This window comes from Callospermophilus lateralis, chromosome 5 (assembly GCF_048772815.1).
Source record: "Callospermophilus lateralis isolate mCalLat2 chromosome 5, mCalLat2.hap1, whole genome shotgun sequence".
Lineage (NCBI taxonomy): Eukaryota > Metazoa > Chordata > Mammalia > Rodentia > Sciuridae > Callospermophilus > Callospermophilus lateralis.
This window is the reverse complement of record NC_135309.1, coordinates 84,685,668-84,700,496: the sequence shown is the minus strand read 5'-3', so window position 1 is coordinate 84,700,496 and position 14,829 is coordinate 84,685,668.

Below are 14,829 nucleotides of genomic sequence, written 5' to 3'. Positions count from 1 at the left end.
GCAGAATTTAGCAGTTTGCTAAAATAAATAAATGATTAAAAAGACACAATTTCTATTTAATGTTTATGGTGTAGATATTAGTTGTTGCCCAAAAGCTCATATGTGAGAAAATGCAGAAACATTTTGATGTGAGGTGATTAGGTTATGAGAGCCTTAACTGATAGAGATTTACTGAGTTGTTGGGTATGGATAGAGGAGGTAGATCCCTAGGGGTATGCCTTTGTGATTATATATTGTGCTTGTTGAGCAGATATCTCCTTCTCCCCTCTCCCCTCTCCCCTCTCTCCTCTCCCCACTCCCCTCTCCCTCTCCCCTTCTTGATGTGATTTATTGAGCTGATTTTCTCCACCATTCTGCCATGATGTTCTGCCTCAACTCAAGCCCTATGGAATGTATCAGATGTAACAGGCTATCTATGAACTGAGCCCTCTGAAACTACAAGCCCCCAAATAAACTTTTCTTCTTTAATTGTTCTTGTTAGATTTTTTAAATCACAACAGCTGTGAAAAACCTGACTAAAATACTTAATTTGTGGTCTAGCATTCAATTGAAATCATCTTTACTAATTGGGCAATGGTGGCACACATCTGTAATTGCACCAACTCTGTAAACTGAGGCAAGAAGACTACAAGCCTGAAGCCAGCTTGGGCAACTTTGCCAGACCCTGTCCCAAAATAAAAACTGAAAAAGGACTACAAAGGCAGTTGTTCAGTGGTAAAATACTCCTAAATTCAATTCCCAGTACTACACACACACAAACACATACATACAAAGAGAAAGGAAAGAAAAGAAAAGGAAAAGGATTTCTGGACCAAATAAAAAAATATATACCGAGGAATTACATTTCTAAATGTCATGATAGAAATAGACTTATTATTTATCTTTAAAAACATTGATTTTTTTTTTGTCTATTGAAGGACAATAAAAACATGGACACAGTCTAGTAAGGGCTAACAATGGAAGAAAACATTAAGTTTTAGAAAGTGAAAGATTCTTTCTAATTTCTAAAAATAGTAAATTGACCCAAATATGTTTAGGAGATTTTTTATAGAAGTATTCTGAGTTTCTTTCTCCTTACTTTTTTATTGTGATGATTCTAGTATAAGCATTTTAGAGTCAAGTAGTTAAATTAATCAAATAATATATCTGGTTTAAGTTCCTTGCATATCTGGCTAGTGATTTGAGTAAATCGATCTTCATTAGGTCAAAATATAGGTAATATTTTGCTCCTCAGTTTCCCTCTTCCTAGTAGAGTTCTATTTATTTTTTTCAATTATGAAAAATTGGTAGAAGCAAAGAAAAGGTTAAATTTTTACTTTCAAATTATGAAGAAAATATAAATTTTGTACTTAGAAGGCGAATACTCTGTTACACAGATAGCTCTGTGAAAATGAGTGTTTAAATTTAACAAATATTTGGTTAATTCAGGGAAAAAAACTATTAAATATATGTTGATATTTTAAAAACATTCAAGTATCTCTCTTTTTAAAACAATAATTTGTTATTTGTGGTAATAACACTTAACATGTCGTCTACCCAACTTAAATATTTAAGTATACAATATACCACTAACTATAGGTACAAAGTTGTACAGCAAATTTCTAAAACCTATACATCTTGCTTACCTGAAAGTTCATTTAATTCCCCATTTCTCCCTCCCTTATCTGCTGGGAAACAGCATTCCAATCTCTGATTATATGAATTCCACTATTTTAAATATCTCACAAAAGTGGAATCTTTCCACAACTGGCTTATTTCACTTAGCACACTGTCCTCAGGATTCATTCATGTGGTTGCATACTACAGAATTTCTCTCTTCCTTTTCCTCTTCCCCCTTCTCCTTTTGCTCTTCTTCTCCTTCTCCTCCTTCCTCTTCTCCATACTTAGAATTTAACCCAGGGATGCTCTACTACTTAGCTACATCTCCTTTTTGTTTTTGTTTTTGAGACAGTGTTCCACTAAGTTGTCCAGGCTGGCCTCAAACTTGACATCTTCCTGCCTCAGACTTTCACGTTGAGGAGATTATAAGTTTGTGCCACTGTGTCACACTTCCATTTTTTAAAGACTGAACAGTATTTTCTTATAGGAATATGCCTCATTTAAAAAAATGTATTGATCCGCTAAAGGACATTCAGGTATATTTCAGGTTAGCTATCATGACTAGTGCTGTTAAAAAAAAAAAAAAAAAAAAAAAAAAAAAAAAAAAGTTCTAGTATCTCCTGACATCTCCATTTCAATTCTTTTGGATAAATATTTATTACTATGCTAGATGATGTACTATAGCTTTAATTTTTTGTGGCATGTCTATACTGCTTTCCATAAAGTTTGCATCATTTTGCTTATCACCAACAGTGCAAAGGGTTCCAATTTCTCCACCTTATTGCCAACACTTGTCTTCATTTTCTTGCACTTTTTTATTATTTCTTATTTATTTATTTCTTGCACTTTTTTTTGTATACGTATGAGTTAATTCCTCACTTGTGGTTTTGACTTTAATTTTCCTGATGATTGGTGAAACAGCATTATTTATATACCTGTTGGCCATTTGTACATCTTTGGAGAAATGTCTATTCAAATCCTTAAATTGTTTTTATGTTGGGTTGTTAGGGTTTTTGCTATTGAATTGTGAATCCCTTATATATTTTGGAAATTAATTTATTTCAGATGAATGATTTGCAAATATTTTCTCCATACCATATGACGCCTTTTACTCTACTTTTTCCTCTGCTCTGTAGAAGCTTCATAGTGTGATATAGTTCCATCTATTTTATTTATTTATTTATTTATGGTTTTGATATCTTATCCATGAAATCACTCTCAGGATCAATGTCATGAAACTTTTAACTATATTCTCAAAATTAGAATATTCTATAAACTTTTTAAATCTATGTTAATCTTATTAATTTCCTCAAGACCATGCATTGAAAGATTTCACCAGTTTATCTATCTTGTCACTAATAGCTTTAAATTTAAAAAAAAAGTAATATAAAATAATCACTGCTAATGTTGACTCTGCAAATTACTTTTAAATCCAAGATACATTTTTTTAGTGTATTATAAAGTATTCACTGTTTTTTTTTAAATCAAGTAGTGTTTTTGTACAATTTATACTTATAATTTTTAATGTTTAAGTTTCATTCTCTGATATTTTGATTTTTGCATGTGAACTGAACTTGCATTTCTAAATGGTTTGGGTTCAAGTTATATGAAAAATAGAACACTATTAAGTTTAATTAGAAAAAAATTAAGAAACTCAAATGAAACTTATTGAAACAAATCTTACATCTAATAAGTTCTCTAATTTGTTGAATTTATTATTTATTCAGAAAATAATAATCCCAGAGACTTAATTATAGAATAAAATGAGTATTTTCAGATTTATACTTCAGAAAAAGTGAATGTATTTTAATTCAAATATAATCCACTTACCATGTGTAAGTCATCTATTACTATGATTTACATAGAAGAACCTGTGCATATATGAACTTCAAATATTTTGGCTTATAAAATTACACCTGATTTCTAAATCCATGATTGAAATCATTTATGAAAGAGTTGACTGTATCATCAACTATACAAAAAAGGTATAAATGAACTAATCTAATTCATTTTATAACTATTTCTCCTTCTATACATAACTTCTTTTTTTTTTTTACCTTTAATGTGGCCTTCCTTATCAGTCAGTGCTTATCTTTATCAACTGCTTTCTTATCTACTGGTCCACTACCTAAGTACATTTAAACCTACATGAATTCAAGAACACACCTGTTTACATCTGTATGTCATTAAACATGCTTTGTTTACAGTAATAGTATCTAATTAGCAATACAGTAATTTTAGATGTTAGATTAATGGCTAATGACACATTATTAACCTATTATCTTCCCCCTCACTAATTTCTGCTCTTGTGTTCTGCTCCTGTATTTCATTTATTTGTCACATTTTCTGAATATGATATTTGTTCATCTTTGTTCTCTGCCACACATTTTATTTATTTTGCTTTATATCTTTTTTTTTTAAATTTTCTATACTTATTTTTAGGTGTAGATGGACACAACACAATGGTTTTGTTTTATGTGGTGTTGAGAATCGAACCCAGGTCCCGCTGTGCTAGGCCAGCGCTTTACCGCTGAGCCACAATCCCAACCCCTTTATATATTTTTTTTTAATTTTTTTATTGGTTATTCAAAACATTACAAAGATTGCAGAATCACATCGGTTACACATCCACATTTTTACATAATACCATAATAGTAACTGTTGTATTCTGCTACCTTTCCTATCCTCTACTATCCCCTCTCCCCTCCCCTCCCCTCTTCTCTCTCTACCCCATCTACTGTAATTCATTTCTCTCCTTATTTTTTTCCCATTCCCCTCACAAACTCTTATATGTAATTTTGTATAACATTGAGGGTCTCCTTCAATTTCCAAGCAATTTCCCTTTTCTCTCCCTTTCCCTCCCACTTCATGACTCTGCTTAATGTTGATCTTTTCCTCCTGCTCTTCCTCCCTGCTCTGTTCTTGGTTGCTCTCATTATATCAAAGAAGACATTTGGCATTTGTTTTTTAGGGATTGGCTAGCTTCACTTAGCATAATCTGCTCTAGTGCCATCCATTTCCCTGCAAATTCCATGATTTTGTCATTTCTTAGTGCTGCGTAGTACTCCATTGTGTATAAATGCCACATTTTTTTTATCCATTCATCTATTGAGGGGCATCGGGGTTGGTTCCACAGTCTAGCTATTGTGAATTGTGCTGCTATGAACATCGATGTGGCAGTATCCCTGTAGTACGCTCTTTTGAGGTCTTCAGGGAATAGTCCGAGAAGGGCAATAGCTGGGTCAAATGGTGGTTCCATTCCCAGCTTTCCCAGGAATCTCCATACTGCTTTCCATATTGGCCTCACCATTTTGCAGTCCCACCAGCAATGTATAAGAGTACCCTTTTCCCCACATCCTCGCCAGCACTTGTTATTGTTCGACTTCATAATGGCTGCCAATCTTACTGGAGTGAGATGGTATCTTAGGGTGGTTTTGATTTGCATTTCTCTGACTGCTAGAGATGGTGAGCATTTTTTCATGTACTTGTTGATTGATTGTATGTCCTCCTCTGAGAAGTGTCTGTTCAGGTCTTTGGCCCATTTGTTGATTGGGTTATTTGTTTTCTTATTGTTTAATTTTTTGAGTTCTTTGTATACTCTGGATATTAGGGCTCTATCTGAAGTGTGAGGAGTAAAAATTTGTTCCCATGATGTAGGCTCCCTATTTACCTCTCTTATTGTTTCTCTTGCTGAGAAAAAACTTTTTAGTTTAAGTAAGTCCCATTTGTTGATTCTTGTTTTTAACTCTTGTGCTATGGGTGTCCTATTAAGGAATTTGGAGCCCGACCCCACAATATGTAGATCGGAGCCAACCTTTTCATCTATCAGACGCATAGTCTCTGATTTGATATCAAGGTCCTTGATCCATTTTGAGTTAACTTTTGTGCATGGCGAGAGGAGGGGATTCAGTTTCATTTTATTGCATATGGATTTCCAGTTTTCCCAGCACCATTTGTTGAAGATGCTATCCTTCCTCCATTGCATGCTTTTAGCCCCTTTATCGAATATAAGATAGTTGTAATTTTGTGGATTGGTTTCTGTGTCCTCTATTCTATACCATTGGTCCACCCGCCTGTTTTGGTACCAGTACCATGCTGTTTTTGTTACTATTGCTTTGTAGTACAGTTTGAAATCTGGTATCGCTACACCTCCTGATTCACACTTCCTGCTTAGAATTGCTTTTGCTATTCTGGGTCTTTTATTTTTCCATATGAATTTCATGATTGCTTTATCTATTTCTATAAGAAATGCCATTGGGGTTTTGATTGGCATTGCATTAAACCTATAGAGAGCTTTTGGTAATATTGCCATTTTGATGATGTTAGTTCTGCCTATCTATGAACAGGGTATATTTTTCCATCTTCTGAGATCTTCTTCTATTTCTCTCTTTAGGGTTCTGTAGTTTTCATTGTATAAATCTTTCACCTCTTTTGTTAGGTTGATTCCCAAGTATTTTATTTTTTTTGAGGATATTGTGAATGGGGTAGATGTCCTCATTTCCATTTCAGAAGATTTGTCGCTGATATACAGGAATGCCTTTGATTTATGCGTGTTGATTTTATATCCAGCCACTTTGCTGAATTCATTTATTAGCTCTAGTAGTTTCTTTGTAGACCCTTTTGTGTCTTCTAGGTATAGGATCATATCATCCGCAAATAGTGATAATTTAAGTTCTTCTTTTCCTATTTTTATGCCTTTAATTTCTTTCGTCTGTCTAATTGCTCTGGCCAGTGTTTCGAGAACTATATTGAATAGAAGTGGTGAGAGAGGGCATCCCTGTCTTGTTCCAGATTTTAGAGGGAATGCCTTCAGTTTTTTTCCATTTAGAATGATGCTAGCCTGAGGCTTAGCATATATAGCTTTTATAATTTTGAGGTAAGTTCCTGTTATCCCTAGTTTTTCTAATGTTTTGAACATAAAGGGATGCTGTACTTTGTCGAATGCTTTTTCTGCGTCCACCGAGATGATCATATGGTTCTTATCTTTAAGTCTATTGATGTGGTGAATAACGTTTATTGATTTCCGTATATTGAACCAGCCTTGCATCCCAGGGATGAATCCTACTTGATCATGGTGCACAATCTTTTTGATATGTTTTTGTATACGATTTGCCAGAATTTTATTGAGGATTTTTGCATCTAAATTCATTAGGGATATTGGTCTGTAGTTTTCTTTCTTTGAGGTGTCCTTCTCTGGTTTGGGAATCAGGGTGACATTGGCCTCATAGAATGAATTTGGGAGTTCTCCCTCTTTTTCTATCTCCTGAAATAGATTATGGAGTATTGGTATTAGTTCCTCTTTAAATGTTTTGTAAAACTCTGCTGTATATCCATCCGGTCCTGGGCTTTTCTTGGTTGGTAGTCTTTTGATGGCTTCTTCTATTTCCTCCCTTGATATTGATCTGTTTAGGTTGTTTCTATCTTCCTGATTCAATCTGGGTAGTTCATATGTCTCAAGGAATTTATCTATGCCTTCACTATCTTCTATTTTATTAGATTATAGGGTTTCAAAATAATTTCTAATTATCGTCTGTATTTCTGAATTGTCTGTTGTGATGTTGCCTTTTTCATCCCGTAAGCTAGTAATTTGGCTTCTCTCTCTTCTTCTCTTTGTTAGTGTGGCTAGTGGTCTATCAATCTTATTTATTTTTTCAAAGAACCAACTTTTAGTTTTGTCAATTTTTTCGATTGTTTCTTTTGTTTCGATTTCATTGATTTCTGCTCTAATTTTAATTATTTCTTGCCTTCTACTGTATTTGCTGCTGATTTGTTCTTCTTTTTCTAAGGCTTTGAGGTGTAGTATGAGGTCATTTATTTGTTGGCTTTTCCTTCTTTTAAGGAATGAACTCCATGAAATGAATTTTCCTCTTAGTACTGCTTTCATAGTGTCCCAAAGATTTCGATATGTTGTTTCTGAGTTTTCGTTTACCTCTAAGAATTTTTTAATTTCCTCTTTGATGTCTTCTGTAACCCTTTGTTCATTCAGTAGCATATTGTTTAATCTCCATGTGATGTAGGGTTTTTCCTTTCTCATTTTATTATTGATTTCCAATTTCATTCCATTATGATCAGATAAAATGCATGGTAGTATCTTAACTCCTTTGTAATTGCTAAGCTTTGACCTGTGACATAATATATGGTCTATTTTTGAGAAGGATCCATGTGCTGCTGAGAAGAAAGTGTATCTGCTTGATGTTGGGTGGTATATTCTGTATATATCAATTAAGTCTAAGTTATTTATTGTATTATTGAGCTCTATGGTTTCTTTATTCAATTTTTGTTTGGAAGATCTGTCCATTGGTGAGAGAGGTGTATTAAAATCTCCCATGATTATTGTGTTGTGGTCTATTAGACTCTTGAACTTGAGAAGAGTTTGTTTGATGAACGTAGCTGCACCATTGTTTGGGGCATATATATTAATGATCGTCAAGTCTTGTTGGTGTATGGTTCCCTTGAGCAGTATGTATTGTACTTGTTTATCCCTTTTGATTAACTTTGGCTTGAAGTCTATTTTATTTGATACAAGTATGGACACCCCTGCTTGCTTCCGGGGTCCGTATGAGTGATATGATTTTTCCCAACCTTTCACCTTCAGTTTGTGTATGTCTTTTCCTATCAGATGAGTCTCCTGTAGGCAGCATATTGTTGGATCTTTTTTTTTAATCCATTCTACTAGCCTATGTCTTTTGATTGGTGCATTTAAGCCATTAACATTTAGGGTTACTATTGAGATATGGTTTGTATTTCCAGCCATATTTGGTTATGTATGATACTTAACATGATTAGTTTTTCCTCTATACTTAGTTTTTCCTTTATTGTACTACCTCCCGTTGTTGGTTTTCATTGTTATTTTTCATTTCCTCTTCCTGTAATGTTTTGCCAAGGATGTTTTGAAGAGCTGGTTTTCTAGCTGCAAATTCTTTTAACTTTTGCTTATCGTGGAAGATTTTTATTTCATCTTCAATCCTGAAGCTTAATTTCGCTGGATACATGATTCTTGGTTGGAACCCTTTTTCTTTCAGCATTTGAAATATGTTGTTCCAGGATCTTCTAGCTTTCAGAGTCTGTGTTGAAAGATCAGCAGTTATCCTGATTGGTTTACCCTTAAATGTAATCTGCTTCCTCTCTCTTGTGGCTTTTAAGATTCTCTCCTTATTCTGTATGTTGGGCATCTTCATTATTATATGTCTTGGTGTGGATCTCTTATGATTTTGTATATTCGGTGTCCTGTAGGCTTCTAGTATTTGGATTTCTTTTTCATTCTTTAAGTCTGGGAAGTTTTCTAGTATTATTTCATTGAATAGATTACTCATTCCCTTGGTTTGGACCTCTGTACCCTCTTGTATCCCAATAACTCTTAGGTTTGGTTTCTTGATGTTATCCCATAATTCTTGGATGTTCTGCTCATGATTTCTTAACATTCTCGCTGAGCTGTCTATGTTCTTTTCAAGTTGAAAAACTTTGTCTTCGTTGTCTGAAGTTCTATCTTCCAAGTGTTCTACTCTGCTGCTAATACTCTCATTTGAGTTTTTAATTTGGTTTATTGTTTCCTGCATTTCCAGGATTTCTGTTTGTTTGTTTTTTATATCCTCTATCTCCCTATAGAGTTGGTCTTTTGCTTCTTGGATTTGTTTATGTAATTCATTGTCAAAGTGATTTTTCATTGTCTGAATTTGATGAATAATGTCTTCCTTGAGACTCCAGATCATCTGAAGCATGTATATCCTGAACTCTTTGTCTGACATTCCATCAGCTGCAGATATTACCTCATCTAATGTTGAATTGACCTGTATTGTTTGTGGTCCTTTCTTTCCTTGTCTTTTCATACTGCTCATGATTCTTTCTAGCTTTGTGAAACTGTTGAGCTAATGTTTTTCCCCTTATATATTTGTATTGTTCTTGAATAGTTCCAATATCCCTCTTTTTCGGAGAAAGACAATGTTAACAGATCCCAATATCAACAGTACATTATCTAAGGACAAGTTTTCATTATTAATACATTTATAGTTAGATTCTAAGACTATAGATATTGGATTTAATTATTACTTAAGAATATATTCCTTAGTTTCATAAAAGGCGTACCATATCTGGTGGCATATAGAAAACTTAATTTCAGATGAAGGATGTTATACTTAAAGAGAAAGGAGTGAGGGAATGAGGTTAAACTAACTTAGCACCTTTGGAGAACTCTAACCACTCGACTGGTAATTTATGGAAGAATGTATAGACTCAACCTCCTATTTAGATAGTTACCCTATGTATAGATAGCAAAAGTTAGGAGATTGAAAGTGGTATAGAGAGAATATGAATTAAAAAAAAAAGAAAAGAAAAGAAATAACAAGGAAGAAAAGAGAAATAAGAAAAGGGAAAGGGAAGTAAGATAGAAATACAGAAAAAAATGGGGGGGAGGTGGGGTATATGCAATTCCTCTATATTATATTACTTTGGTAATTCAGTTGTTCATGCTCAGTTCTTGGTTTCCCATATGCTGAAGTTGTGGAAGAGAGAGAAGAAAAGAGAAAGAGAGGAAAAAAAAAAAAAGTCTCTCAGAACACTGTTTTCCTTGCTTCCAGTAGGTGGCGTTGTCTATTCCTAGTTTGAGCCTCTGTATTCAGGGTGGTGGGTATAGCCAGTGTGAAGGGAAATGAGCTTCCACCTGTATCTTCCCTACTCTAGTCTCTGAGGTAGAAACCAGGTGCCTCTACAGTTGTTGTTTTGTGTTGATAGCTACAATCCCCAAAAGCTTGTGGGAAATATTTTGAGTTATCGCAGCTAAGGGTGGGGGAGTTGGAAACCGGGTACCTGGATCAGCCGCAACTGTGCTGGTAGCCACACCCACTTTGATGGGTTTTAAGGGTTGATGGGCTTCCTGGAGACTAGCGCTTGGGGCGGGACCGGACTTCCTCCTCCGGTCTGGCTGAGCGGCTGGCGCCTTCCTGCTCCGGTCTGGCTGGCGGCTGGCGCCTTCCTGCTCCGGTCTGGCTGGGCGGCTGTCGCGGCTTTCTATATATTTTTTATTTGAGCACATTTGTTCAAGATTGAGATGAAATTGAATTTAGTAGGAAGTTGTCTGGGACAAAAACACACACCAGAGAAAACTGAAAAAATGCAGAATGTGAAGGATTTTTAAAGTTCTAAATCATGAAGGACAGATTGTCTTCTCTTATTTCTTTTTCTTTTTTTTTTGAGTTTTTAATGCTTTATGAAATGCTGTCTTCATTTTTTTCTCTCACTGAAACAATTTCAAAAGAAAGTTTGAAATAATGATTTAAGAAAGATTTTTTTTCAAGAGGTGTATATAAAATAATTCAAAATAAAGCACTCAATCAAGGAGAGATACTTAGAGATGAAAAATCAAAATCCTAATTATGACACCTTGCACTGCAAACATGCCAGTTTTCTGAAGCTAATTGGGTTTCCATAATGGGAAACAATATAATTGAGTCTATATGGTTATGAGATGAAATTGAAAACAATCGAATTTTTCCTGGAATTTATATTCATAAATTATCAAACATAATTGTTTGTAGTTTTGCAGGTAATTGACTTGCATCTTTTATATATTATCGAAATATTCTCCTGTTTAAAATTTTTTTCATAATCCACATTCCTACAACTTCATTGCAAACATAGCAGAATATGTTAGAGTTTAACCCATTAGGTTGCTGTAAGGAAATTTTATTTTTTAAAAGAGAGTTGCTTTATGGATAAACTAATAAAATATTTCATTACATTTTATTATAGATGGCAACACTATCTTTTCTACTATAAAATAAATATAAATATTACAGAAATGTCTGAATTAGAAAGGGGAAGTTCGGAATTCCACCTACTTGAAAGCACAGCAAAGATATTCTATTATTAAAATAGTTGTTATGAATTCTTACATAGCTATGTATGCAATTTTGTATTTAATTTGACATTTTCAAACCTAAAAATATAAGGAAACCAAAGACCTGAGAGAAGAAAATTTATTTAAAAGAATTCTAAATGAGAGAGTAAAATATTATTACACATTATGAATTCATGAGAAGATCAAGTTAAATAATCATATGTAAAGGAAAACAGGACAAAATTTGAGAGAGGAAGAAAGATTTAGTTTAAATGGCAAGTAATTAAGGTGCTACTAAGTACCATATTGTTCAACTAATAAGGGAGTAAAATCTGTAAAATATCAACTATTGAGGGTTAAAAATAAAACCTCTATCACAAAGGGATACTTGAACAAATACTTATCCTGCATTACCCAGCCATCCAGTGTATAAAGCAGGGTAGTTCTGCCCATGCAGTCATTGTGACATAAGCAAAAGCCTTGATCTGGAACATCAGGGCACCTTGCTCATCGAAACAGGGGAAGAGAAGAGAGATCCCCATTATTAAAAGCTTTATCCCAAAAGCAAGGCACATCATTCCCACAACCCATAGTGCAGAATCAATGATCTATCACTAGTTTGCACCAAGAAGCTGAAAAATATATTCTTCTATATAAATCCAGAAGGACGGAAATTTAGATATGAGTGAACACTAGAGTTATCCATCACACAAAAATAGATATTTCTTTTATATTTTAATCTGATCAATTATCACTGCCTCAAGAATATGGTCATGTATTGCTTAATATAAACATACATTCTGAGAAATACATTAGGCAATGCAATTATTGTGTGAACATTAAAGAGAGGACTTAACACAAACAAGAACAGCTGTGACATCACTACTCAGTACCATTTTCGGAGACCATCATGTATGCTGGCCATCATTGACAGAAATTGACAGTGGTGTTAAGATTATATTTAATCAGGTCCTAGTGCTCAAATTTTAATTAAAATTGTTTCATTTAATGACAAATCCATTTGTTCATCATTCTAAGTAGTATTTCTTCTTTTATGAAATGTTACAATAAAATAATGTTTTGCAATAAATTTCCATTACAGTCAACTAAATAAAATATTATTGTTGTCTAAAATTGTGATTCTTGTTTTATAATTATTTTGGAAGTGACCATTTTTATTCTAAAAAAAATAAAGGTGACCAATGAATCCAACTTCAAAGTCTTGCTAAGATTTTCTTCTTTGGACATTTATAATATTATATTATGTATTTTTTAGGGTGTTGTATTGAACAACAACCAAATGTTTAAATGGGCTCACTTTATTTAGGATTCCATAGCTAGTAAAGAACTATTAAATTGTTATGTAATTTATATCAAATATTTTTACCTTAAAACATTTCTCTGCATTTTCTTCAAGTTCTTTGAATTTCTCAAACACACCCTTTTTTAAATTCTCTGTCTGACATTTCTTCCTTACCAAATACTTCCTGGTCAGTTTCTGGTGCCTTATTTTGGATGCTTAGTGAGGTAATGGTTTCCTTAAAATTCTTGATGCTTTCCAGCACACATGGTCATCTGAATATTAAAGGGTCACGTGTATGTTCTGGTCTTCCTAATCTGGGTTTGTATGTTCCTGTCTTTCCTGAAATTCTAAGGAGGTTGCTTCTTTGACCATGTAGTCACTTCTACTATTTCTGCATTTAATGGCACCCATGTCTGGATTTGCCAGGAATCTGCTGTTTATGTGTTGTCAAATTTAGTAGACAGAGAGACCCAAAGCCAGGTTTGTCACAAATACTCTGTTGGTATGTTATTCAGAAAGAGACAATAAAGTACCTAGAGGCAGTAGTCTGTTCTCATATTCTTCTCCTTAATGTTGGGGTAGTCTTATAAATTAATATTACATTTTTGAAAAAGCAGATTTTCCTAATATTGGTCAAAAGCCATTTACAAAATAATTTACTAGTTAGAGAAGCTCAAACAGAGGTATATTTATTTATATATTTAAAATAATGAAAATTAAGAGTTAGAATTTTAGTGGAAAATTTTTCTTTGAGTCTTTAATTTATAAGAATGAAAATTTAATGGAAATAAAAATATGTTTATACAAAATGTTAAGTTGATACTCAGCTAAACATGTGATGAAATGGAGGTGGAAAAGATTTTTTAAAGGTATTCAGAAAAAAATAAAGTATTGGATGAGTTAGAATGGTAAGAATTATAAGTGACTTTTAGTTTTCCAAAGTTTTTTCTTCTGTGATACTTGTAAAATGAAGTGCTAAAATATTTAATAGTGTTTTGAAGATTCTGGATGTGTTTTACTCTTTTTGCTAGACACACACACACAAAAAAACAACTCTCACTGCTACCAGTCCTTTCTATGAAGTACAGTGATAAAGTACAAAACAGTTAATTGATAACACTTATTGACTGATAGCTGCTTGAGCATATTAAAGGCAGCCCCTAATTGATTGTATTATATTATTAATGGTTAATCTGACATGGAAACATTAGCTCCATGGCTCATCCATTGTGTAGATGAGAAAACTAATCTATAGAGAGTGTGAGTAATAACCCAAGGTTCCCAAGTTAGTAAGAGCTGGAACTGGGGCAAAAGGACTGAACCCATGGAAATGAAATTTTTCCAGTGGTCACAATGGCATCTTTTCATAATGAAGCTCTCTTTAGCTCTTCGTCGTCATGACATCATATTCCCCATAGCTTGCTGAAAACAAGATGGTAAAAGGAAATTCATACAAAAGCCAAAAGGTGTCTAAAAATAGGGAGGTGGGGGGAGGTGGTAGGAGGCATAGGATAAAGAAGAGGGGTAAAAACAATTCAAGAAGATACAAGACAAAAATAAAAATAATAGTGAAACTATGACATTGCATAATTTTAGTGGAATTTAACATTGAAAAGAAATGAAAATTTAAGTTATTTAGTGCATAATACATTTTTGGAAGATTTAATTTATTTAAACTTTGATATTATTTTTTCAGGAAAATTTTATCTCATTTATCTTAGCCCTTGTAACACCAGATTTTTGCAGAAAATTTTTTGATATACCCAAAAGATAAGCAATCTTTTTGAACCATTTTTGGATTTCTGATCTTTATTGTCATACCATAACTCAGACTCTTATCTCTTGTTTACATTATTGCAAGGTCTTCCAACTGATGTCTCTACCTATTTTCCCTGTCAATCTCAATAATCTGAAATAACTTTTGAAATCATAACTCCACAAGGTCATTTTCCAAATAAAATAAAAATAAAAATGTCTTTTTGGGTTTTCTTTTTCTTTTCTTCTTTTTTTTTTTTTTTGTAACTGAGTCACAGAGTTGTTGGCATTTTTCATCTTCTGGTTCTTACATCTTTAAATCTTGTATTCTCCCTCTGCC